At 37.0% G+C, this 17,956-nt stretch overlaps 1 protein-coding gene and 1 long non-coding RNA gene across 7 annotated transcripts in view; both read right to left on the minus strand.

Annotated features, from left to right (window-relative positions):
- Positions 1-17,956, minus strand: part of nlgn2a (neuroligin 2a) — a 223,172-nt gene that overhangs the window by 182,002 nt on the left and 23,214 nt on the right. The window lies entirely within an intron of this gene.
- On the minus strand, positions 988-10,535 carry LOC135730730 (uncharacterized). Of its 5 annotated transcripts, none has more exons than XR_010526064.1 (9): positions 10,397-10,535; positions 5,649-5,763; positions 4,599-4,779; positions 4,362-4,454; positions 4,166-4,226; positions 3,971-4,033; positions 2,888-3,077; positions 2,583-2,778; positions 988-2,457 (listed from the first exon to the last, which is right to left on the minus strand). It is a non-coding gene; the product is annotated as an uncharacterized lncRNA (long non-coding RNA). The 5 variants fall into 5 exon arrangements; XR_010526066.1 differs by having other exon boundaries at positions 3,971-4,067; XR_010526069.1 differs by having other exon boundaries at positions 4,135-4,226.

Here is a 17,956-nt window from a genome sequence, read left to right on the forward strand (position 1 = left end):
CTGATTGCATAAGTGTGTTAACAATCCCCTAAACACCTTGTACTCTCAACTCACTATTTACAACCTCCAATTATAAGAAAAACACAAATGTTTTAAAAAACTACAATTCCCTACATGTGTGCAATGCAGCTTGATACAAATCAACACTAAAATTGTAGTTTTTCTGATTTGCAAAGTAGGGCTGTAAAAACATATATCTACTGAATATATAAACACGTAGTTCAGACAAACTATTAATTATGCTGCATCTAGATGATCTACGTTAAGAAAATGTAAAAAAGTTGTTTGTTTAAGATATTTTAGCAGAAACAGTGTTTTTTGCTAGATGGGATACAGCTACGCGCTTTAGGGTTAAGTTTGGGGTAGAATTCGGATGTAAACAGCGGATCTGTCTAGATGTGATACAACTTGTCTTAAATCGCGTGAAATGTTTGGTTTAGGGTTAGGTTTTGGGGATAGGATTATTAGGATAATAACAGCGCTCATCCGCGAGATTTTGCTGTTGCTGTATCCCTTCTAGCCACAACGCCGAAACAGCAGAACACGCAAACCCCGCCTTCAACACAATGCACTTCTGTAACCTTCTGCTACCAAAAAACTCATTTCTCAAAATCGAATTAGAAATTGTTCAAAATGATTATATTGTTGAGTTATCAAGTTTTTGTTTTCTGTAGGAAAATGTTGAATGTCATTTAAAAAGAAAACACGTCATGCAACCAACGTGGTTTCAATAATAGCAGCCAAGCAACCACCATAGCAACGAACTATATAATACTAAATGTAATATAATGGGAAGAAAAAAGTATTAACCCACATCAACTTAGTTCGGGAGAATTTCAAGCCAATATGGTTATGTAAGAACCTACTGTATGTGGCAGTCTTGTGGATTATGACTGTGAAATCATTGTATAAGTAATTTATTAAGTTAATCACTATTCATTCACCTCTAAAGTGTGCTGTGACAATTGCTGAAATCATGACTATAACTCATTGTGGAAAACATTTTATTTTTTACAAACTTTTACAGTATTTGTTTCAAAGGATTCAAGATTCAATACTTTGTCATTTCAACTTAGCACACAAAAACAAAACACCTTACACACATTTGTACATTACAGTAAATAAGTAACATCACAATGGTAAACACACAATTTTGTCCTCACACAGACTAGTGTGATTATGTGTGCTTAAAAACAGTACCTACGCTTTAAAATAAATCAGACCTAGTAAAACATCATGTTTGCACAAGTAAGGCGAGCATTATATTACACCACCATAAAGGTTTCTATGATATGCTGCAACATATACTATACATTTACATCATTCTTTTTACAGAATACAATATCAGACTAGAAATTAAAAAAAATATCTGTAGTGCTAGTTCAAGTCTCAAGTCTCAATTTATTTATAAAGCACGATTAAAAACAACTCCACTTGACCAATGTGCTGTACAATGAGATAATGACTAATTAAAAAAAACACAAATATACAAACCACATCAACATCAGACAACAAGTATCATCACGAGTCATAGGCCTTAGTAAAAAAGTATGTTTTTAACTTAGATTTAAAAATATGTAATGTTGGGGATATTCTTATATGAAGCGGTAAAGTGTTCCAAAGTTTAGGTGCGGCTATGGCAAAAGCTCGGTCACCCCTAGATTTTAATTTGGACTTTGGAACAGTTAACAGATTCTGGTTGGCAGACCGAAGAGTTCTTTCTGGACGATATTCACCCAACAAATCCGAGAGGTAGAGGGGAGCGAGTCCATTTAACGATTTAAAAACGTGCAAAAGCACTTTAAAATCAATTCTACACTGTACCCGAAGCCAATGTAAAGACATTAGCACAGGAGAAATATGTTCGTATTTACGAACGCCGGTTAACAGCCGCGCAGCGGAATTTTGAACCATTTGTAATCTCGCTATTTATTCCCACATACAGCGCATTACAATAATCAATTCTGGACGAAATAAAAGCGTGGGTTGCAATTTCTAAGTGTTTAAAAGAAAGAAAGGTCTTCACTTTAGCCAGCATTCTTAATTGGTAAAAACTCGCTTTTACAACTGCATTTATTTGCCTATCAAATTTTAGTGCACTATCGAAAAATACACCTAAGTTTTTTACACTTGATTTGACCGAAGAAGATAAAATACCAGAATTTCCAAAAGAATTTTCCAGAACATCGGGCGAGCCAAACACAATGATCTCCGTAGTTATCATATTTATCCACATTGTCATTATCACTCTTATCATTGTATACCAGTGTCTGTATGCTTGGCATGGGGAGGGCCTGACACAAGTGGGGGTTGTCTGCAGGAACAAAGTCTGATACATGTGGGTGAAACATCACAATGGCTTGATGTAGTTTTCTTTCCAGCTGTTGGAAGCGTTGAATGAGTCTTCATATGTAAGGCATCAATCCCTCGCCTCCTCGAAACATCATCTTCTTCAATCTAGAAAACAAAATGCTATGTTATGTTACCAGGTGGTTTCTAATATGATTTGCAGGTAGTTAGTTTGTCAGATGGTTACTAGAGTGACTGCTGTGTGGTTACTAGGGTAAAGTAATTATACTTACAGTGTCATCAAAGCAGAAGTAGACATGCCAAGAGGGATCACATGATTCCTGAAAATCAATTGTCGCAGGTAAGAAGCTCATCTGCGGTGACCATTGAATGCTGTTGTATTCTTTTATTGCCTGTCTCAGTCTATTGCTGGAGCTGGCTACCTGCTTGGAGAGTCTAATGGCAATGCCCTGCCCATCTGAAGCAAAGCTAGGAAACAAGCATGCAGAAAAATGAATGTATTAGTTTGTATTATAGTCCTTTTTAAGTTCAAACCTAATGTCATATTGTATCTACTTATCCACTTATAGCACTATACATGGATATATTCTTCTCAGGTGGAGGAGGACTGCTCTCTCTCCCTTGATTCAGTTCTAGCCTTGAAGTTGGACTCTGAGCTCACGGTCCACATCTTTAAGGGTAGACTGGAAGTTTGAATCAGACTCTTGCCATCTTCTCCCAATACGGTATTTTTTCTCAATGTTCAGCAGAGTCCTCAATTCTAATATCTACACATTACAAAAAGTACAGCACAAAAGTTCAGTAGCTAGCAAGCAGAAAGCATTACCGTGGTACACCTGACCAAACATATGTTACAAGTAAGGCCTTGGCGGTAATAGATTACTAATTACACCACATGACGATTTGCAATAATGCTGGAATATTTTTTATTTATAACCACTGTGGTGGCAGTTTCCTTCAAAACTATGCCATTACTATAATCACACGTTGAAGCACATCAGCAAGGCACTTAAAGGAAAACACCACCGTTTTTCAATATTTTACTACAGGGCTATTCAGATCTTACCCTGGAGGGCCAGAGCACTGCATAGTTAAGCTCCAACCCTGATCAAACACACCTGAGCAAGCTAATCAAGGTCTTCATGATCACTAGAAAATCACAGGTGGTTAATGGTACATAAACTCTGTAGTGCTCCAGCACTCCAGTGTAAGATTTGAATAGCCCTGTTTTACTATGTTCTTACCTCAACTTAGACGAATTAATACATAACTATATTTTTTCAATGCGCGCACTGTTAATCTTTGTACAGTGCCTTGTGAATGTATTAGCGTTTAGCCTAGCCCCATTCATTCATATGGCTCCAAACAGGGATGAATTTAGAAGCCACCAAAAACTTTCAGGTATTTAGACGAGTAAGTATGGTGGCACAAAATAAAACTTTTGTGTGGAGCCATAGGAATGAATGGGGCTAGGCTAAATGCCAACACATTCACGAAGTGCTTAACAAAGACTAAAAGTGCATGCATTGAATAAAGATAAGTATGTATTAATTCATCTAAGTTGAGCTAAGAACATAGTAAAATATTGAAAAACGGAGGTGTTTTCCTTTAAAGACGTCTGTAATTACCAAAGTCTTACATAAAAACATTAAACTCTTACTTGAACTTGTAGAACTGAATCAGTCTGATGATGTAGTCACTTTTCCATCTACAGACAGAGTCTCTGAAGAAAAGACAACATTACTACCACAGTACCACTGTAATAAAGTAATTAATTTCATGTTACTTCTGTTTCTTTGTTAATAGTATTCATGACATTCTTACAGTATTTAAGACTTTAACTTCAGTTCCTTACTTATTGGTTTCTGTTGGGCTAGCTTTTTTCCATCTCTCCATGTCTCCTTCAGAAATCAACACTATACAACAACAATAACAGAAAACAAGACACACATCAATCCTAAATACTCTTGTGCAAATTGCACTTATAAATGGAATGTAATATTCTCCCATCTACAACTAATTGTTACCTGCTTCTTATGTGCATTGTTTACCTGGTAGCTATCTGATGACAGATGAAATATCTTCTTGAGGAGCGAGAATCAATATTTTCTCTGCTTTGTCTACTCTTTGCAGGAGCTGCACCTCTGAAAAGATGAAAAGACAGTTTAATCTACTTATAGTATGCTTACCATTTTGTGTGTGATTGACTTCACTCCAGAAAATATAAAATGTATAAACAGTGAACCACCAGCACAGAATTTTGAAAGGTTATACAGCAGCAGACACACCTAGGTCAGTTGATTTCCTCCGTCCATAATGCAAAAGGGCATCAGTCAGTAGGTCAAGGCGATGAGATGGAGTCATCTCCTTTGTGACTCTGGAAAATCTTTGGAGGAAAGACCACAGCCTTTCCATTCCTTACCCATCTGTGAGCCCAAACCCATCAAGCCATCTGGTACTGTACTTGATCTATGATTAAAGCAAAGTGGTAAAATATCACATACTGTATACTGACACGAAGCATGATCCTACTGCTTATAGTGATCTTATAGTTATCATAGTATTTGCAGGTTTTGGAGGCACCAATTTCTTTGTAGCAAGCACTACACTGGCGTGTTCTGGATCCAGGTGCCTTGTGTGTGTCAGTGTGTAAGTTGGCGAGTGAGTGAGTGAGTGAGTGAGTGAGTAGGAGAGTGAGTGAGTGAGTGAGTGGGAGATATTTTTTTTTATTCTTTATTTACTAAACATTGTATGTATATAACTATTTACAACAAACCCCAAGATCCGCCCACTATCATAAGACTTTATAATAAAATAAATAAATAAAACGCCAATAGAATAAAACTGACCAAAAAGAAAGATCTAAATGTCTAAAGATTTCTGAATTGTACCACAAATGTATTAAAAGCACGGTGTTGTTGTTACTGTTTTTACTATGTATAAAAAGGCTGAACTACTGTGGTAAAAGCATAAGGTTTGCTGTTACTGTACTACAAAATACCACAGTAGAAGTAGACTAACTGCGGTAAAAACCTGGTACGATTTGTGTACTATGAACACAAAATACCACAGTAGAAGTACATTGGTAGTTAATTCCAAAAATATGAATATAATAAAATGATCGAGGATCTGTCACGTTATGTTAATGGTGACTAACATAACGTGACTAGCTTTTCACCCACTGCTTGATTATGTGTTGTGTTGAACTTATTTTGAACAAAAAGAAATTATGTAATATAGATGACCAATACAATTCAGAGAACATTTAGAAGCCGATCTGGATTAACACATATAATGAATTTAAAATCAAACAAACATACACTTTATGGTATACTCACCGAGATGTGATGACATTTGTAAATTGATGATAAATTTCGCGATGATGTGCGAATGAGATTTGGGTCACGGCGGGGCGTAGCCACGAGTGTGCCAGAGCCACCCAGAGTGGCACACCTAAAATGGATGCAGAATATTTATTTATAGTTTCAATTTTGTTGTTTACTTAGAATATATATATATATTTAAAATAAACCTTTCACACGCAAGTTACAAATATTTTATCTGACCCCTTGTGTCCATGGCGACGGGTCATGATTGTCACGTGACACACCGCAACAACAATAATGTATGCTATTCGTTTTATTTCGTTTTTTCCTTTTTTTTTAATTAAAAATATTAACTAACTTGCTTACCATGTCAACTATCTGATATTCCAATCCTTCGTTTAAAGATCTTCATAAATTATCTTGATCTATAACGAGATGAGTCGATTACAGCACCTGAATTCCCCAGCGTTTATGGTTATCTTGCCTGCCTGTGACACACGCAGATTTTCAGATGCACACCCAGAGGTTTTTTTCTGGCTACGGGTCACGCTTCTTGAATGCGATGAACAAAATCGTATGGTATAGTACGATTTAATATATTCGTATTAATTAGCACGAAATCCCTGCGACACAGAGGGCTGTGTTAAATGCGATGAACTAATCGTACGATTTCGTACGAGCCAGCTCATATGATTTCATACGATTTAGCCATTTGGTTAAATCGTTTGAATTATTACGAATTCGCTGTGAGATAGGGTTGGCTCCGACATAAGGGTCCTATTAAAACGTGTCTTCTCTACCTAGATTGACTGGATACGAATTGAGAACAGAAGATTATGCAAATCACTGATTAAATCAACCAACCAATCATAGGCACGAAGACATCAGTCAATGTCCCGCCCCCAAAGACCCAAAAGTCATATTGATCGAGCGAGCGTGTGTGGTGCAGCTGTGAGAGCATAGAGAGAGTCAGACCTTGCTCGCGTGACTGCATTTGTGCGCGCTGAGCGGAGGTGCGCTCTCGCAAGGATGCTTTACACAATTGTGTTCTGCTTTTTCGCGCTCGAATAGTGTTCGCGTGCTCGTATCTCTCACTCGCGCGTGGTTTTTGTGCGCGCTGGGTCTGATTAAACACCACACCTTTCTTTCCCATTCTGACATTCAGTTTGGAGTTCAGGAGATTGTCTTGACCAGGACCACACCCCTAAATGCATTGAAGCAACTGCCATGTGATTGGTTGATTAGATAACTGCATAAATGAGAAATTGAACAGGTGTTCCTAATAATCCTTTAGGTCAGTGGTTCCCAACTTCAGTCCTCAAGGTCCACCTCCCAAAATGTTTTAAATGTCTCCTTATATGAAACACCTGATTCCACTCATCAGTCTTGTTCCAGAATGTTTAAAATGTTCCTTAATTAACACACTAACAAGCTAATGAACTGAATCAGCCCTTACAAAAATTAACCATGGTTTTACTACAGTTAAAAAAAAAACATGGTTACTGTAGTAACTACAAGAACCATGGTTTAACTATGGTTTTTGAAAACCATGGTTGTCAAAACCATGGTTATTTTGTAGTTACCATGGTTTTCAAAAACCATAATTAAACCATGGTTATTGTAGTTACTACAGTAACCATGTTTTTTTGGTTTTAACTGTAGTAAAACCATGGTTAAATTTTGTAAGGGCTGATTCAGTTCATTAGCTTGTAAGTGTGTTAATTAAGGAACGTTTTAAACATTCTGGAACAAGACTGATGAGTGGAATCAGGTGTTTGTCAAAACCATGGTTATTTTGTAGTTACCATGGTTTTCAAAAACCATAGTTTAACCATGGTTATTGTAGTAAAACCATGGTTTTGCTCATAGTAATCAATACACCAAAAAAACATGGTTACTACACTTTTACCACAATAAAACCATGGGTTATTTTCGTATGGGAGGTGTTTTATATATGAAGACATCTAAAACATTCTGGGAGGGGGGGGGCTGAGGTGAGAGTATACTGTTACCGTGGTAAAGCATGGTAAACTAGACGCGTATCGGGTTTTACCACGCAGTAGCCGAAATAAACTGTTACTGTGGTAAAGCATGGTAAATTCGACGCGTATTAGGGTTTTACCACGCAGTAGCCGAAATAAACTGTTACTGTGGTAAAGCATGGTAAATTCGACGCGTATTCGAGTTTTACCACGCAGTAGCCGAAATAAACTGTTAGGGGAGAGTGGGGTAAAGTGAGACATTTTTTACATTTGCTCCCCTCTAAGCGAGCTAAAATGATATATCAGTCAAATTTACACATTTCCCATTAATTCAGGATGTTTCCTAGCTATGGAAATTACCAGAATGTATTCAGGACGAAGAGCAGTGAAAATATGATTGTTTTAAAAAAGGTGGTCTTGTGTCTCACTTTACCCCAGCTTAGGGGTAAACTGAGACAGACCAGAAAAATCAAGGGGGTAAAGTGAACCAGCTCGGGGTAAACTGATCCACTTACTTTTTACACTCTGAAACTACCATAACAGCACATATTGTAACAGATAAAATCCTGACGGCTAGCTTGACAACCACACATTCCAGAACTAATGTTGGAATAGTAACAGAATCAAGGGGATTGGTCAATTAAGAACATTATTTTTCTAAACACTTGAAAGTACAGTAACTCTGAACCAAAATCAAATACAACATAACATAATTCAAAAGTTATATTTTTTGGCCAGTTTTTGCCTTTATTTAACAGTGAGTTTTGAAGAGGACAGGAAAGTACAGGGAGGAGAGAAGGGTATTGGATCGGCAAATGACCACGAGCCGGGAATCGAACTCCCAGAAAGTGTGAAAGCACCACATGTCGGAGCGCTGCCCACTGTAGACCATTGGCTCCGACAATTCAAATTTTTTTAATTAACATTCAAATGACATATAGAACCAGTTAGATTAAAACGCAGTCTGGGGGTCAGAACAAAGGACCCTTAGAGCCAGCTAGTGTCTGCGGGTCAGCGCAAAAGACAATCAGAACCATCTATCAATATTTCTATCCCTTGCAGCTGCTCTTACTGTGGGTTCACAGCAGACGTGAGTTCAACGATTTGTGCAAGTAGATTACATTCAAAGTTAATGCAAAGACACGATCAGACGCATCCTCGCCTGGGGCGATGCGAATGACGCCATATGAGCGGAGCATTTGCCGCGAAAACACGCACTATTCACCTCAAACATGTCTTCGCCCAAGTTGAAAATATTTATCTCGAACGAAAAATTTGCATGACACAATGTTAAATCCCGTGAGTAATCTAGAGTGAATAATGCTACGTACACACCAAATGCGGGGCAGTGCGTTACTTGATCTAGATTACTCGCAGGATTTAACATTGTGTAATGGAATTTTTCGCTCAAGTTGAATAGTTTCAAATTGGGCGAAGACATGTTTGCGGGGAATAGCGCGTGTTTTCGTGGAAAACGCGCCACCCATATCACGTCATTCGCATCGCCACATGCGAGGACGTGTCTGATTGCGTCTTTGCATTGACTTTGTATGTAATCTACTTGCGCAAATTGTTGAACTTGTGTCTGGTGTGAACCCACAGTACCATGATGCCTCGCGTTTGGTGTGTACGTAGCATTAGAGACTTCTTTCCTTCCTTGACCTAAGCAGCTGCACTCTCCATCTCCTCAAGGGGTGTTTTTCCCCAGGCTGTCTTCCTGGTGTATTGACTAGGCATAATGGTTTTTCTGCAATGTTTATAACATTAAAAATAAAACATATGTAATGTAATATTACATTAAAATATGTTTTAGACTAAACTGAACTTGTGCCTCATGTCTCACTTTACCCCACATCATTTGTCTCACTTTACCCCACCACCACATTTTGGAAAAAAACTCTCTCTCTTGGAAATTCAGGCTAATCTTCAGCTAGCATCAACACAAGGTTTTATATGTTGGTAGTTCATAAACATGTGTGATATAAGTTTTTCTACCTGAATCAATTTGCTTTGACACAACAGTTGATTAAGTTGACAGCAAGAAAATTTACTTTTACAAGCAAAAAATATATTTTTGTGAAAAAAACATGTCAACCACAGCAGCATGAGGTCCTGTCCTTCATGGCCAAGGGGAAATTTGAGGGGCTTAAAAACATAATGGTCATAGGACCACAAATGTGTTCAGTTGCCTAGATACAGGGGGTGTCTCACTTTACCCGATGTCTCACTTTACCCCACTCTCCCCTACTGTGGTAAAGCATGGTAAATTCGACGCGTATTAGGGTTTTACCACGCAGTAGCCGAAATACACTGTTACTGTGGTAAAGCATGGTAATTTCGACGCGTATTCGGGTTTTACCACGCAGTAGCCGAAATAAACTGTTACTGTGGTAAAGCATGGTAAATTCGACGCGTATTCGAGTTTTACCACGCAGTAGCCGAAATAAACTGTTACTGTGGTAAAGCATGGTAAATTCGACGCGTATTCGGGTTTTACCACGCAGTAGCCGAAATAAACTTTTACTGTGGTAAAGCATGGTAAAATCGACGCGTATCGCGTTACCTTTATCCTAATATTAACTGATCGAATCTGCGTCACGTTAAAGCTGAGGATGGCATTTAATCGTTTTAGTTACGATGTGCTGATTTAAAATCATTTTGAGATACAATAAGCCTAAGCAGAACTGACAGATATAAAACAGCGATTGAATTGAACACTTTTAACCTGATTTATATAGAGTAATAAACTTTATATCAAATTAAAGACACTTAACTTACCAATGCGTTGTTAAATCTCGCGATGTAATGAAATGCAACTCCTAATGTAATGTCACATGGAGTTCTTCTCTTTAGCGACCCCAGTGGACGTTTGTTTTTCAAAACTGTAGCAATACGTGCCTATTGGTACATATTTTTGACGCTGCAAAAAAGTGTGCAGAGGTACGTATTTCCCATGAGACCAGGTTGGGAAAAAGACAGTCCGTAGCAGGGCCACGGAAAAGTGCGGAGATCCGTGAGAATGCCACGGAAAAATGAGCACAAAATTCCATGACTATGCCACGGAAATTCGTGAGATCAGATTTTTGAATTGAGTTTGATTTAAATAATCAGTTTAACTCAAATCCCACATTCTGAAAAAAGTATTCAATGATACTTCAAGCATGTTTACAAATGTTTACAAAAATTGCAATAGCAGAATTTACAATCTGAGACCACAGTTTTTTTAGAATGAAACTGTTTGTTTGCGAATCTCCTTTTCAGGATGCATAACAGTTTTTTTGTCCTAGAAGTTCCTCTTTTGCTCCACATACAGTAATATCCCAGACTTACATCATCCATTTTCAGTATATCAACAAGAACATTCATCTTGTACAAGCACTGCATTTTGGCAAATTCTAGCAGTTGGTAGACAAAAGGGGATGTGAGCGGATCTTTGAAGAATTTTTTCATTTTTTTCAAGTGATGAAAAATCCAGTAGTGTTTCTGAAAATGACACGGTAAAAATAGCCAGCAATAAGGAACGCAGTAGGGGGCATGTGTGTATTTATGTGTGTTGTTAGCGTCTGTAATGGCTTTAACAATTTACATTCAGCATACATCCATCAGTCTCATTGTACTTTTTCGCCACATCTTTTAAATATAATGCTTTGTATTAAAGGGGACAGAGAATGAAAAACCATTTTTACCTTTTCTTTGTTGAATAATGGTAGTCTACCCGCATTCACGAGCATACAAAAAGTGCTAGACATGCTAAACAATTCAGTCTCATAGAAATTCCTCTTTTAGAAATGTCAGCCAGAAAACAGCCCAATCTGAAAAACTGATGCTTATGACATCACAGGCATCTAACTGCCCCTCCACTTTAAAATAATTGGCTACATTTTTTGAGTGGCAGCAAAGTCAGCCAATCAGTAATGAGATTGCAAGTTAAACCAGTAGGGGGAGCCAAATAGGTGCAAAACCACTTGTTTAAAATCCCTAATAGAGCTATCTGAGAGAGGTTTTTAGGAAGCTTCTAAGGCATTACAGACCCAAACAAAATTGTTTTTGTCTACATGTCACATCACAGAACAAGGATAAATACCCCGTTCAATCATTCTATGTCACCTTTAAAGAGCACCAATGGCCATATACACGGTTTAAAATTTCCTTTGGTGTGTTAGTGTGTATTAGTTCATGTTAACGATCATAGACCGACATTATCATAATTCCTCCAGCTTTAACTCACAGACTGTAGGTTAACTCCTGTTAGCATTGCATTGTGACCAAATCTTTTAAACATGGTAAGGAGCGTCACATTTCCCGCTGATGTCAGAGATACCTTTATTGTCCCACAATTCCATGCGTAGGTGTACACAGGAAATGTGATTGGTAGAGCCTGGTCGAGGTCGAGAAAAGAAAATGGCGGCCAAGAAGTGACTAGAGCACAAATTTGGTGAATTATAAATAAAGTTATATTTTCACTTTTAACATCTTTTAATAGCATTTCTAGTAAGAAATTAGTATTGTAGTTGAAATATGCAAAGTTGTTGCCTCATGAGGTAGCGGGGTAACAAGTCAGCTGCCTAAGCTTTCGGACGCAGTCACATTGGTCAAAAAGTGGCATGAACTTATCACTGACGGTGTCACTAATTTTACCATTTACTTGATTTATTCCTAACTTTTTACTTGAATAATTACTTCACAAACTCTTTCAAAATACTTTAAACCTGCATGATACTGTTCAGTAGATTTTCCATAAGCTTTTAATTTTATTTAAAAGGTGTGTGTTCAATAGCATGTTAAAATTGCTGTATTTTGAAGTTGGTATCATGAAATTCTCTTGTCATTACTATTTCAACAACCCTAGAGGACATAAAAAGACGTGGAAAAAAGAGAAAAGTAAGAAATGGATGGGAACATTAAAAAATCAAATCTAATTGAATATGATAGAGCCTTTCAGAGAATAAAAGTGAGAGCTACAGATGAATATACCAAAAAAGAAAGCGAGTAGAGCAAAAGAGAACCAGGTGAGGAGAGCATAAAATGGGGACTCCATGAAAAGGTGGAGCCCTGCGGTGATACAAGTGATGTCGCCATGGCAACGGGCTGTTTTGATTTAAACCACACCTCTATAGCAGCTGAGTCAATATGGCTGGAAGAATAATCACCCGTCCACGCTCCCAATTGCATTACGGAGAGAAATTGCATTACCGGCTAAATCATCAGCGGACGAGCAAAGGAGAGAGATATATGAGGAAGAGAGATTGAGGTGTGCAAAGAGGGAGAAATACAATGACAGAATGTGACAGATGGAGACAGTGATGAAAAACATGGTAGTTAAAGTGATACAAAGCAGAAAAAATATTATTTTATTTTAACTTTTGTTTCTTTTCATCTCTGTTCTTGCTGGTTCTCAACTAGTGTTGCTTTCGTCAACGAAAAGTATGACGAAATATCCTCGTCAACGAACCTTTATCACGTGACGAAAAAGAGACGAGACGCAACGTAAATGCTGGTCATGTGACAAAAACTATAATAAAATGTATAATACAATATTGTTGACGAATAAAAACGAGACTAAAAGTGGTTTACTAAATAAAAACTATGCTAAAATGTGTCTTCATTTTCGTTGACCAAAACGAGACGAGACGAAATGTTATAACGTTATTTCGTCTGGCCATCTCCTGGCACCCCGCCACCTGAATGCAAATTATCATGTGTGTTCAATGGCGCTCTGCAAATCGATCCGCAAAAATACGTAAACGTACCGCGAGAGCGATTAGAAAGCATGCAGAGCAGTCTGTTCTCGCGATGCTTTGATATCATACGCAATCCGTTTGCGCAGTAACACGCGACACGTCACGTTTGATGGCCAGCTGCGCCCGCGAATACACCGCCGCATCAAGTCTTCAAATGGAAACTAAAAGTCCAAAATGAAACCCCTGCATCGTTTTCAGGTGAGTTCACAAGCCTGTTAATATGTATAGCGTTGACTGCTGGCACCGCGAACTCATCTGTGTGATTTAAATAATATAACAATGTACCAGTTTGCATCTTCAATCGTTTAAATGACGTGCTGCGTTGTGTTTTGAAGCATGGTAAATATATGCTAAAGACGTTGTTTTATAACTTATGTGCTAACAACAAGGGTCTGTGTCCTTATTTATTATTTGAATTAACTAAACTTGCTTAACTAAATGCTTGAGTGTTAAATCAATCAAACAGCTGTATTATTAAGAACATAACCATACATACAAACTTTTGCTTTTGTTAATAGACATCTGATGTTTCTCAAAGCTGGCTTTTAATTTACTTACAAGAAAGATATTTAGTAATTCTCCAAAATTGCTTGGATTTATACTGACACGTAAAATTAGCTTTGTCACATTATAGTGCTATTTGCAACACAAATACAGATATACCATATTGCATATTTGTATAATTGTAGTTTGTGTTGCTGTCAAAATACAATTATAAATGATAACAATATCATTTTAATAAAGTGCTATAACATTTTAATAAAGTGCTATTCTCACACATAGCCTACTATAGTTGTGATTTTGTTGTTGTTTTTTTAACTAAAGGTGGCACCAACGTAAAAGTCAGCTTATGGCACCCATCTGACCAGCAGTGGCCCTGTGTGTGTGTTTCTGCTTAGACTACTCTGTTTTGATTATGTAGACTTTAATGTAGACTCTTTACCTACAGTCAAGGTTAAATAAAATTAAGTAAAATATATATATATATATATATATATCTTCAAATCAAGTAAATTCCAATCAGAGCATCTTCCATGTCTGAAATGGATGTATTCTTATATCTATGAAAATTTTGGTTTTGTCTATACTACTGCTAGGTACTTATACTATATTGACTGGGTTAAATAGAATTGCATTACTAAAAAGAGACAAAAATACAATTTTCATTGACTAAAACTAGACTAAAAATGTCACCAGTTTTCGTCGACTAAAACTAGACAAAAATAGTCAAGGATAATTCTGACTAAAATAAGACTAAAATGCCCAGACTTTTAGTCGACTAAAACTTGACTAGACTAAAAAGAGTATGAACTGACTAAAACTAATAAAAACTAAAATGTCAGCTTGACACAAAGACTAGACTAAAACTAAAATTAAAACAGGCCGCCAAAAACAACACTATTCTCAACAACATTTAACACCTTTCCAATTTCCAAAAATATCAATAACTGTCATGATTAACTCAAATGTTGAGATTCCAGGTTCTTAAAGGGACACTTCACCCATTTGCATAAAGCTTTGTATAGTTAGAACCACAGTCATGTTTTTGAATGGTCATGCATCATTTCCTCAGTTGCCGCTGAGACAGGAGAAATACAGATTTCAGTGTTGCACTTCAATCATCATTTTGCATCATTGAAAGAAGGAAGTCCAATATCTTGGTTGAGGGGGTGAGACTACAAACACCCCTTTTCTCGGTCAAATAGGCACCAAATTCTAAATGTATGTTACATTTTGACTACAAATATGACACACTTTCAATAAAGATTAATGTTTCTATGGGTGAAATGCTCCTTTAAAGTAACAAGACTCCAAAACCGATGAGGTAATTCATCCCGTCTTCATTCGAAAAAAGCCTGTAGATGAGATGCATCTATCTTTCATTAGGGTTTGGAGAGGTTGGTTTCCAGAGGAACAGTGGATGTCAATTGGTCATAATTATCTCACTGCTAAAGGGGATAAATGGCCACTTCTGCACATTTCACTCCACCTGTCATCTTAACCTAAGCCCCCCCACCGTTTGAAACCTCACACTCGGAAGAAACGAAAGCACTTTGAAGAGGCCATCGAGAAGCCCTTCAGGACGGAAAAGAAGAGCTCTGATCATGCAGTGTTTAAAACAGGAGCGAGGGAAATATTCGCAAATGGAAATAAATAGCAGATCACGTCGAGCCAGAAAATTATTTGTAGGTCAAGCTTTTGGAGTTACCAGTAAATTGAAATAAATGAAATCAAATCACATTTTATTCAATAAGGGAAACTGCATGTCAAGCAAGCATTTTCCAATAGGAAAGAAAAATCACAAATGATATGTCTTCAATATCTGAACTCTTACATTAGACAACAGTGAGATTAAATGGAGAGGAAATTGAGACTTTTAACTTACGAGAAAAAAGGGTTTTAAGGATTTCTAAGCAATGTCTCAACATGGTGGGCGTACACAGTGTGCGATTTTTGCTGTTGAACGAGCTCGCATGCGTGTTTTTGGCATGTCTGGTCACAGCTGTGTGTGTACAGTAGTACAGTTTAATAAATGTATAGGTACTAAAAGGGCTGTCACGACAGATAATAATAAAGCAACAGGATCTCAATGTTTAAATCAAGCTATGCATTGTTTTACACTTTATACACCTATAATAAATGCAAATAAATTGTCAACAAACACAAGAGTTAAGAAAGAATATTATAAACATGTTGATCATGTGCCGAGACAACGTTCTTCACATATTATGAAGATTCTGCTTTAACAGGCATTTCGTTTGTACTGCATGAGCTTAAATGTTTTGTTCTGTATATTATTTACCCCATATTTTTTATTTATTTTTTCAACCAAAGGAACACATGATATAGCCCCATGTAATATGGAAAAAATTACAAAATCTAAATGACTAAAAATGTAGGCTATCTCTGAAACTTTATTTAAATAGTTTTCATACTATATTTCTATAGCGATGTATTCATTTACATACTATGAAAAATGCCCTATATTAATATGCAAAGCCTTCTGTATGGCATTTGTTTTGTGCAGTTACATGTGTCATGTGTACATGGTCCGTACATTTGCACTTAACAAGTCTAACAGTGTACTTTAAATTAAATTATTTTCATTTTAAAATATTTGGATGTAGATTATCTTGTCTTAATACTTTAATCATAAAGGGGAAAGACGTGTAATGTTAGCCTACCTGGCGTTTGACCTCATTGCTCCTCCTTCTGCATTTACAAATAAATAAAAATCTCCACTTAATTTATCTTTTAAACTGTCATATATATTAAAAAAGCAACAATATATGTAACATTAATAATAGCAATAGACAGGATATTTACTTGCAGTGTTGGGGGGAACGCATTACAAGTAACGTGCATTACGTAATAATATTACTTTTCTGAAGTAACGAGTAATGTAACACATTACTTTATAAATGTACACATTAATATTTGAGTTACTTTTTAAAAAAGTCATGTGAGTTACTTTTCAGTTTAATTAATTCAATTTAAAAATAAAATAATGTACTGAATTAAACTAAACATATTAACATAGAATTACGCTCTCTGTGCGCCTGCGGTGGAACAGTTTAAGTCAGAAACGGATATAGCAGGCCAGAGTTTGACATTTTTGCGATCATAAAAACACCTGCAATGCCTGAAAGAGATCACGCCTCAGCCAAGTAAGAAAAAGTAACGCAAAAGTAACATAAGCATTACTTTCCATGAAAAGTAACTAAGTAACTCAATTAGTTACTTTTTTGGGAAGTAACTTAATATTGTAATGCATTACTTTTAAAAGTAACTTTACCCAACACTGTTTACTTGGCACTACAATCATGATACATTAAGTTGGTAATACTCTGTATGTGCTAGTTAGCCACGAAAAATCACTGCTAGAGAAATTCTTCACCGTCACAGCCCTAGACTTATATTGCAATTTTGGAATCCATAAACAGAAATACAAAAGAACAGAAATTTCATGCTGTGCTCTACACTGCCAATAGCTTTGCCGTATCCCTCTTTGTTTTTATTTTGTACATCCTGCCACAACGAAAAGTATCCTCACAGGTGTGAAAATGCTTGCGGCAGAATTCCTGACGTGTGCGGGAGATCACGACGTTCCGACTGTCAAAATTCGCACAGTGTACGCCCAGCTTTAAACACTTCTTCTCATGTTCTTCCAAGAAGAAGGTGACTAGGACTAGGACTCCCATTTCCTATCACTGGGCATTGGACCACTGGATGGCTCGGCACAACCCTAAAAAGCATCACCAAATCAAGGACGTTTTTCTGGGAGTAAGTTAAGATTTTACAAAACATCGCCCTCTTTAGTTCTTTTTCTTTATATCGATTGACTTCATTGATATCTCACACACACCGACATAATTTTAGGAAACTGGCCATGTCTTGTTTTGACCCAACTACAAGAGGAGTTCAAATCAAATAAAGGTTATTTGGCTGGACAAAGAGCTTCACTTGGTAATTAATTGGGCTGTGATTGTATTGACCTGGTTCCCATGGCTTCTGGTGCACCTGTGGATAACTAAGGGCCATGACCTCAATGCATCAATCTCTGTTGATTCCCACAATGCAAAACTCTTTGAATACA

Source organism: Paramisgurnus dabryanus, chromosome 2 (assembly GCF_030506205.2).
Source record: "Paramisgurnus dabryanus chromosome 2, PD_genome_1.1, whole genome shotgun sequence".
NCBI lineage: Eukaryota > Metazoa > Chordata > Actinopteri > Cypriniformes > Cobitidae > Paramisgurnus > Paramisgurnus dabryanus.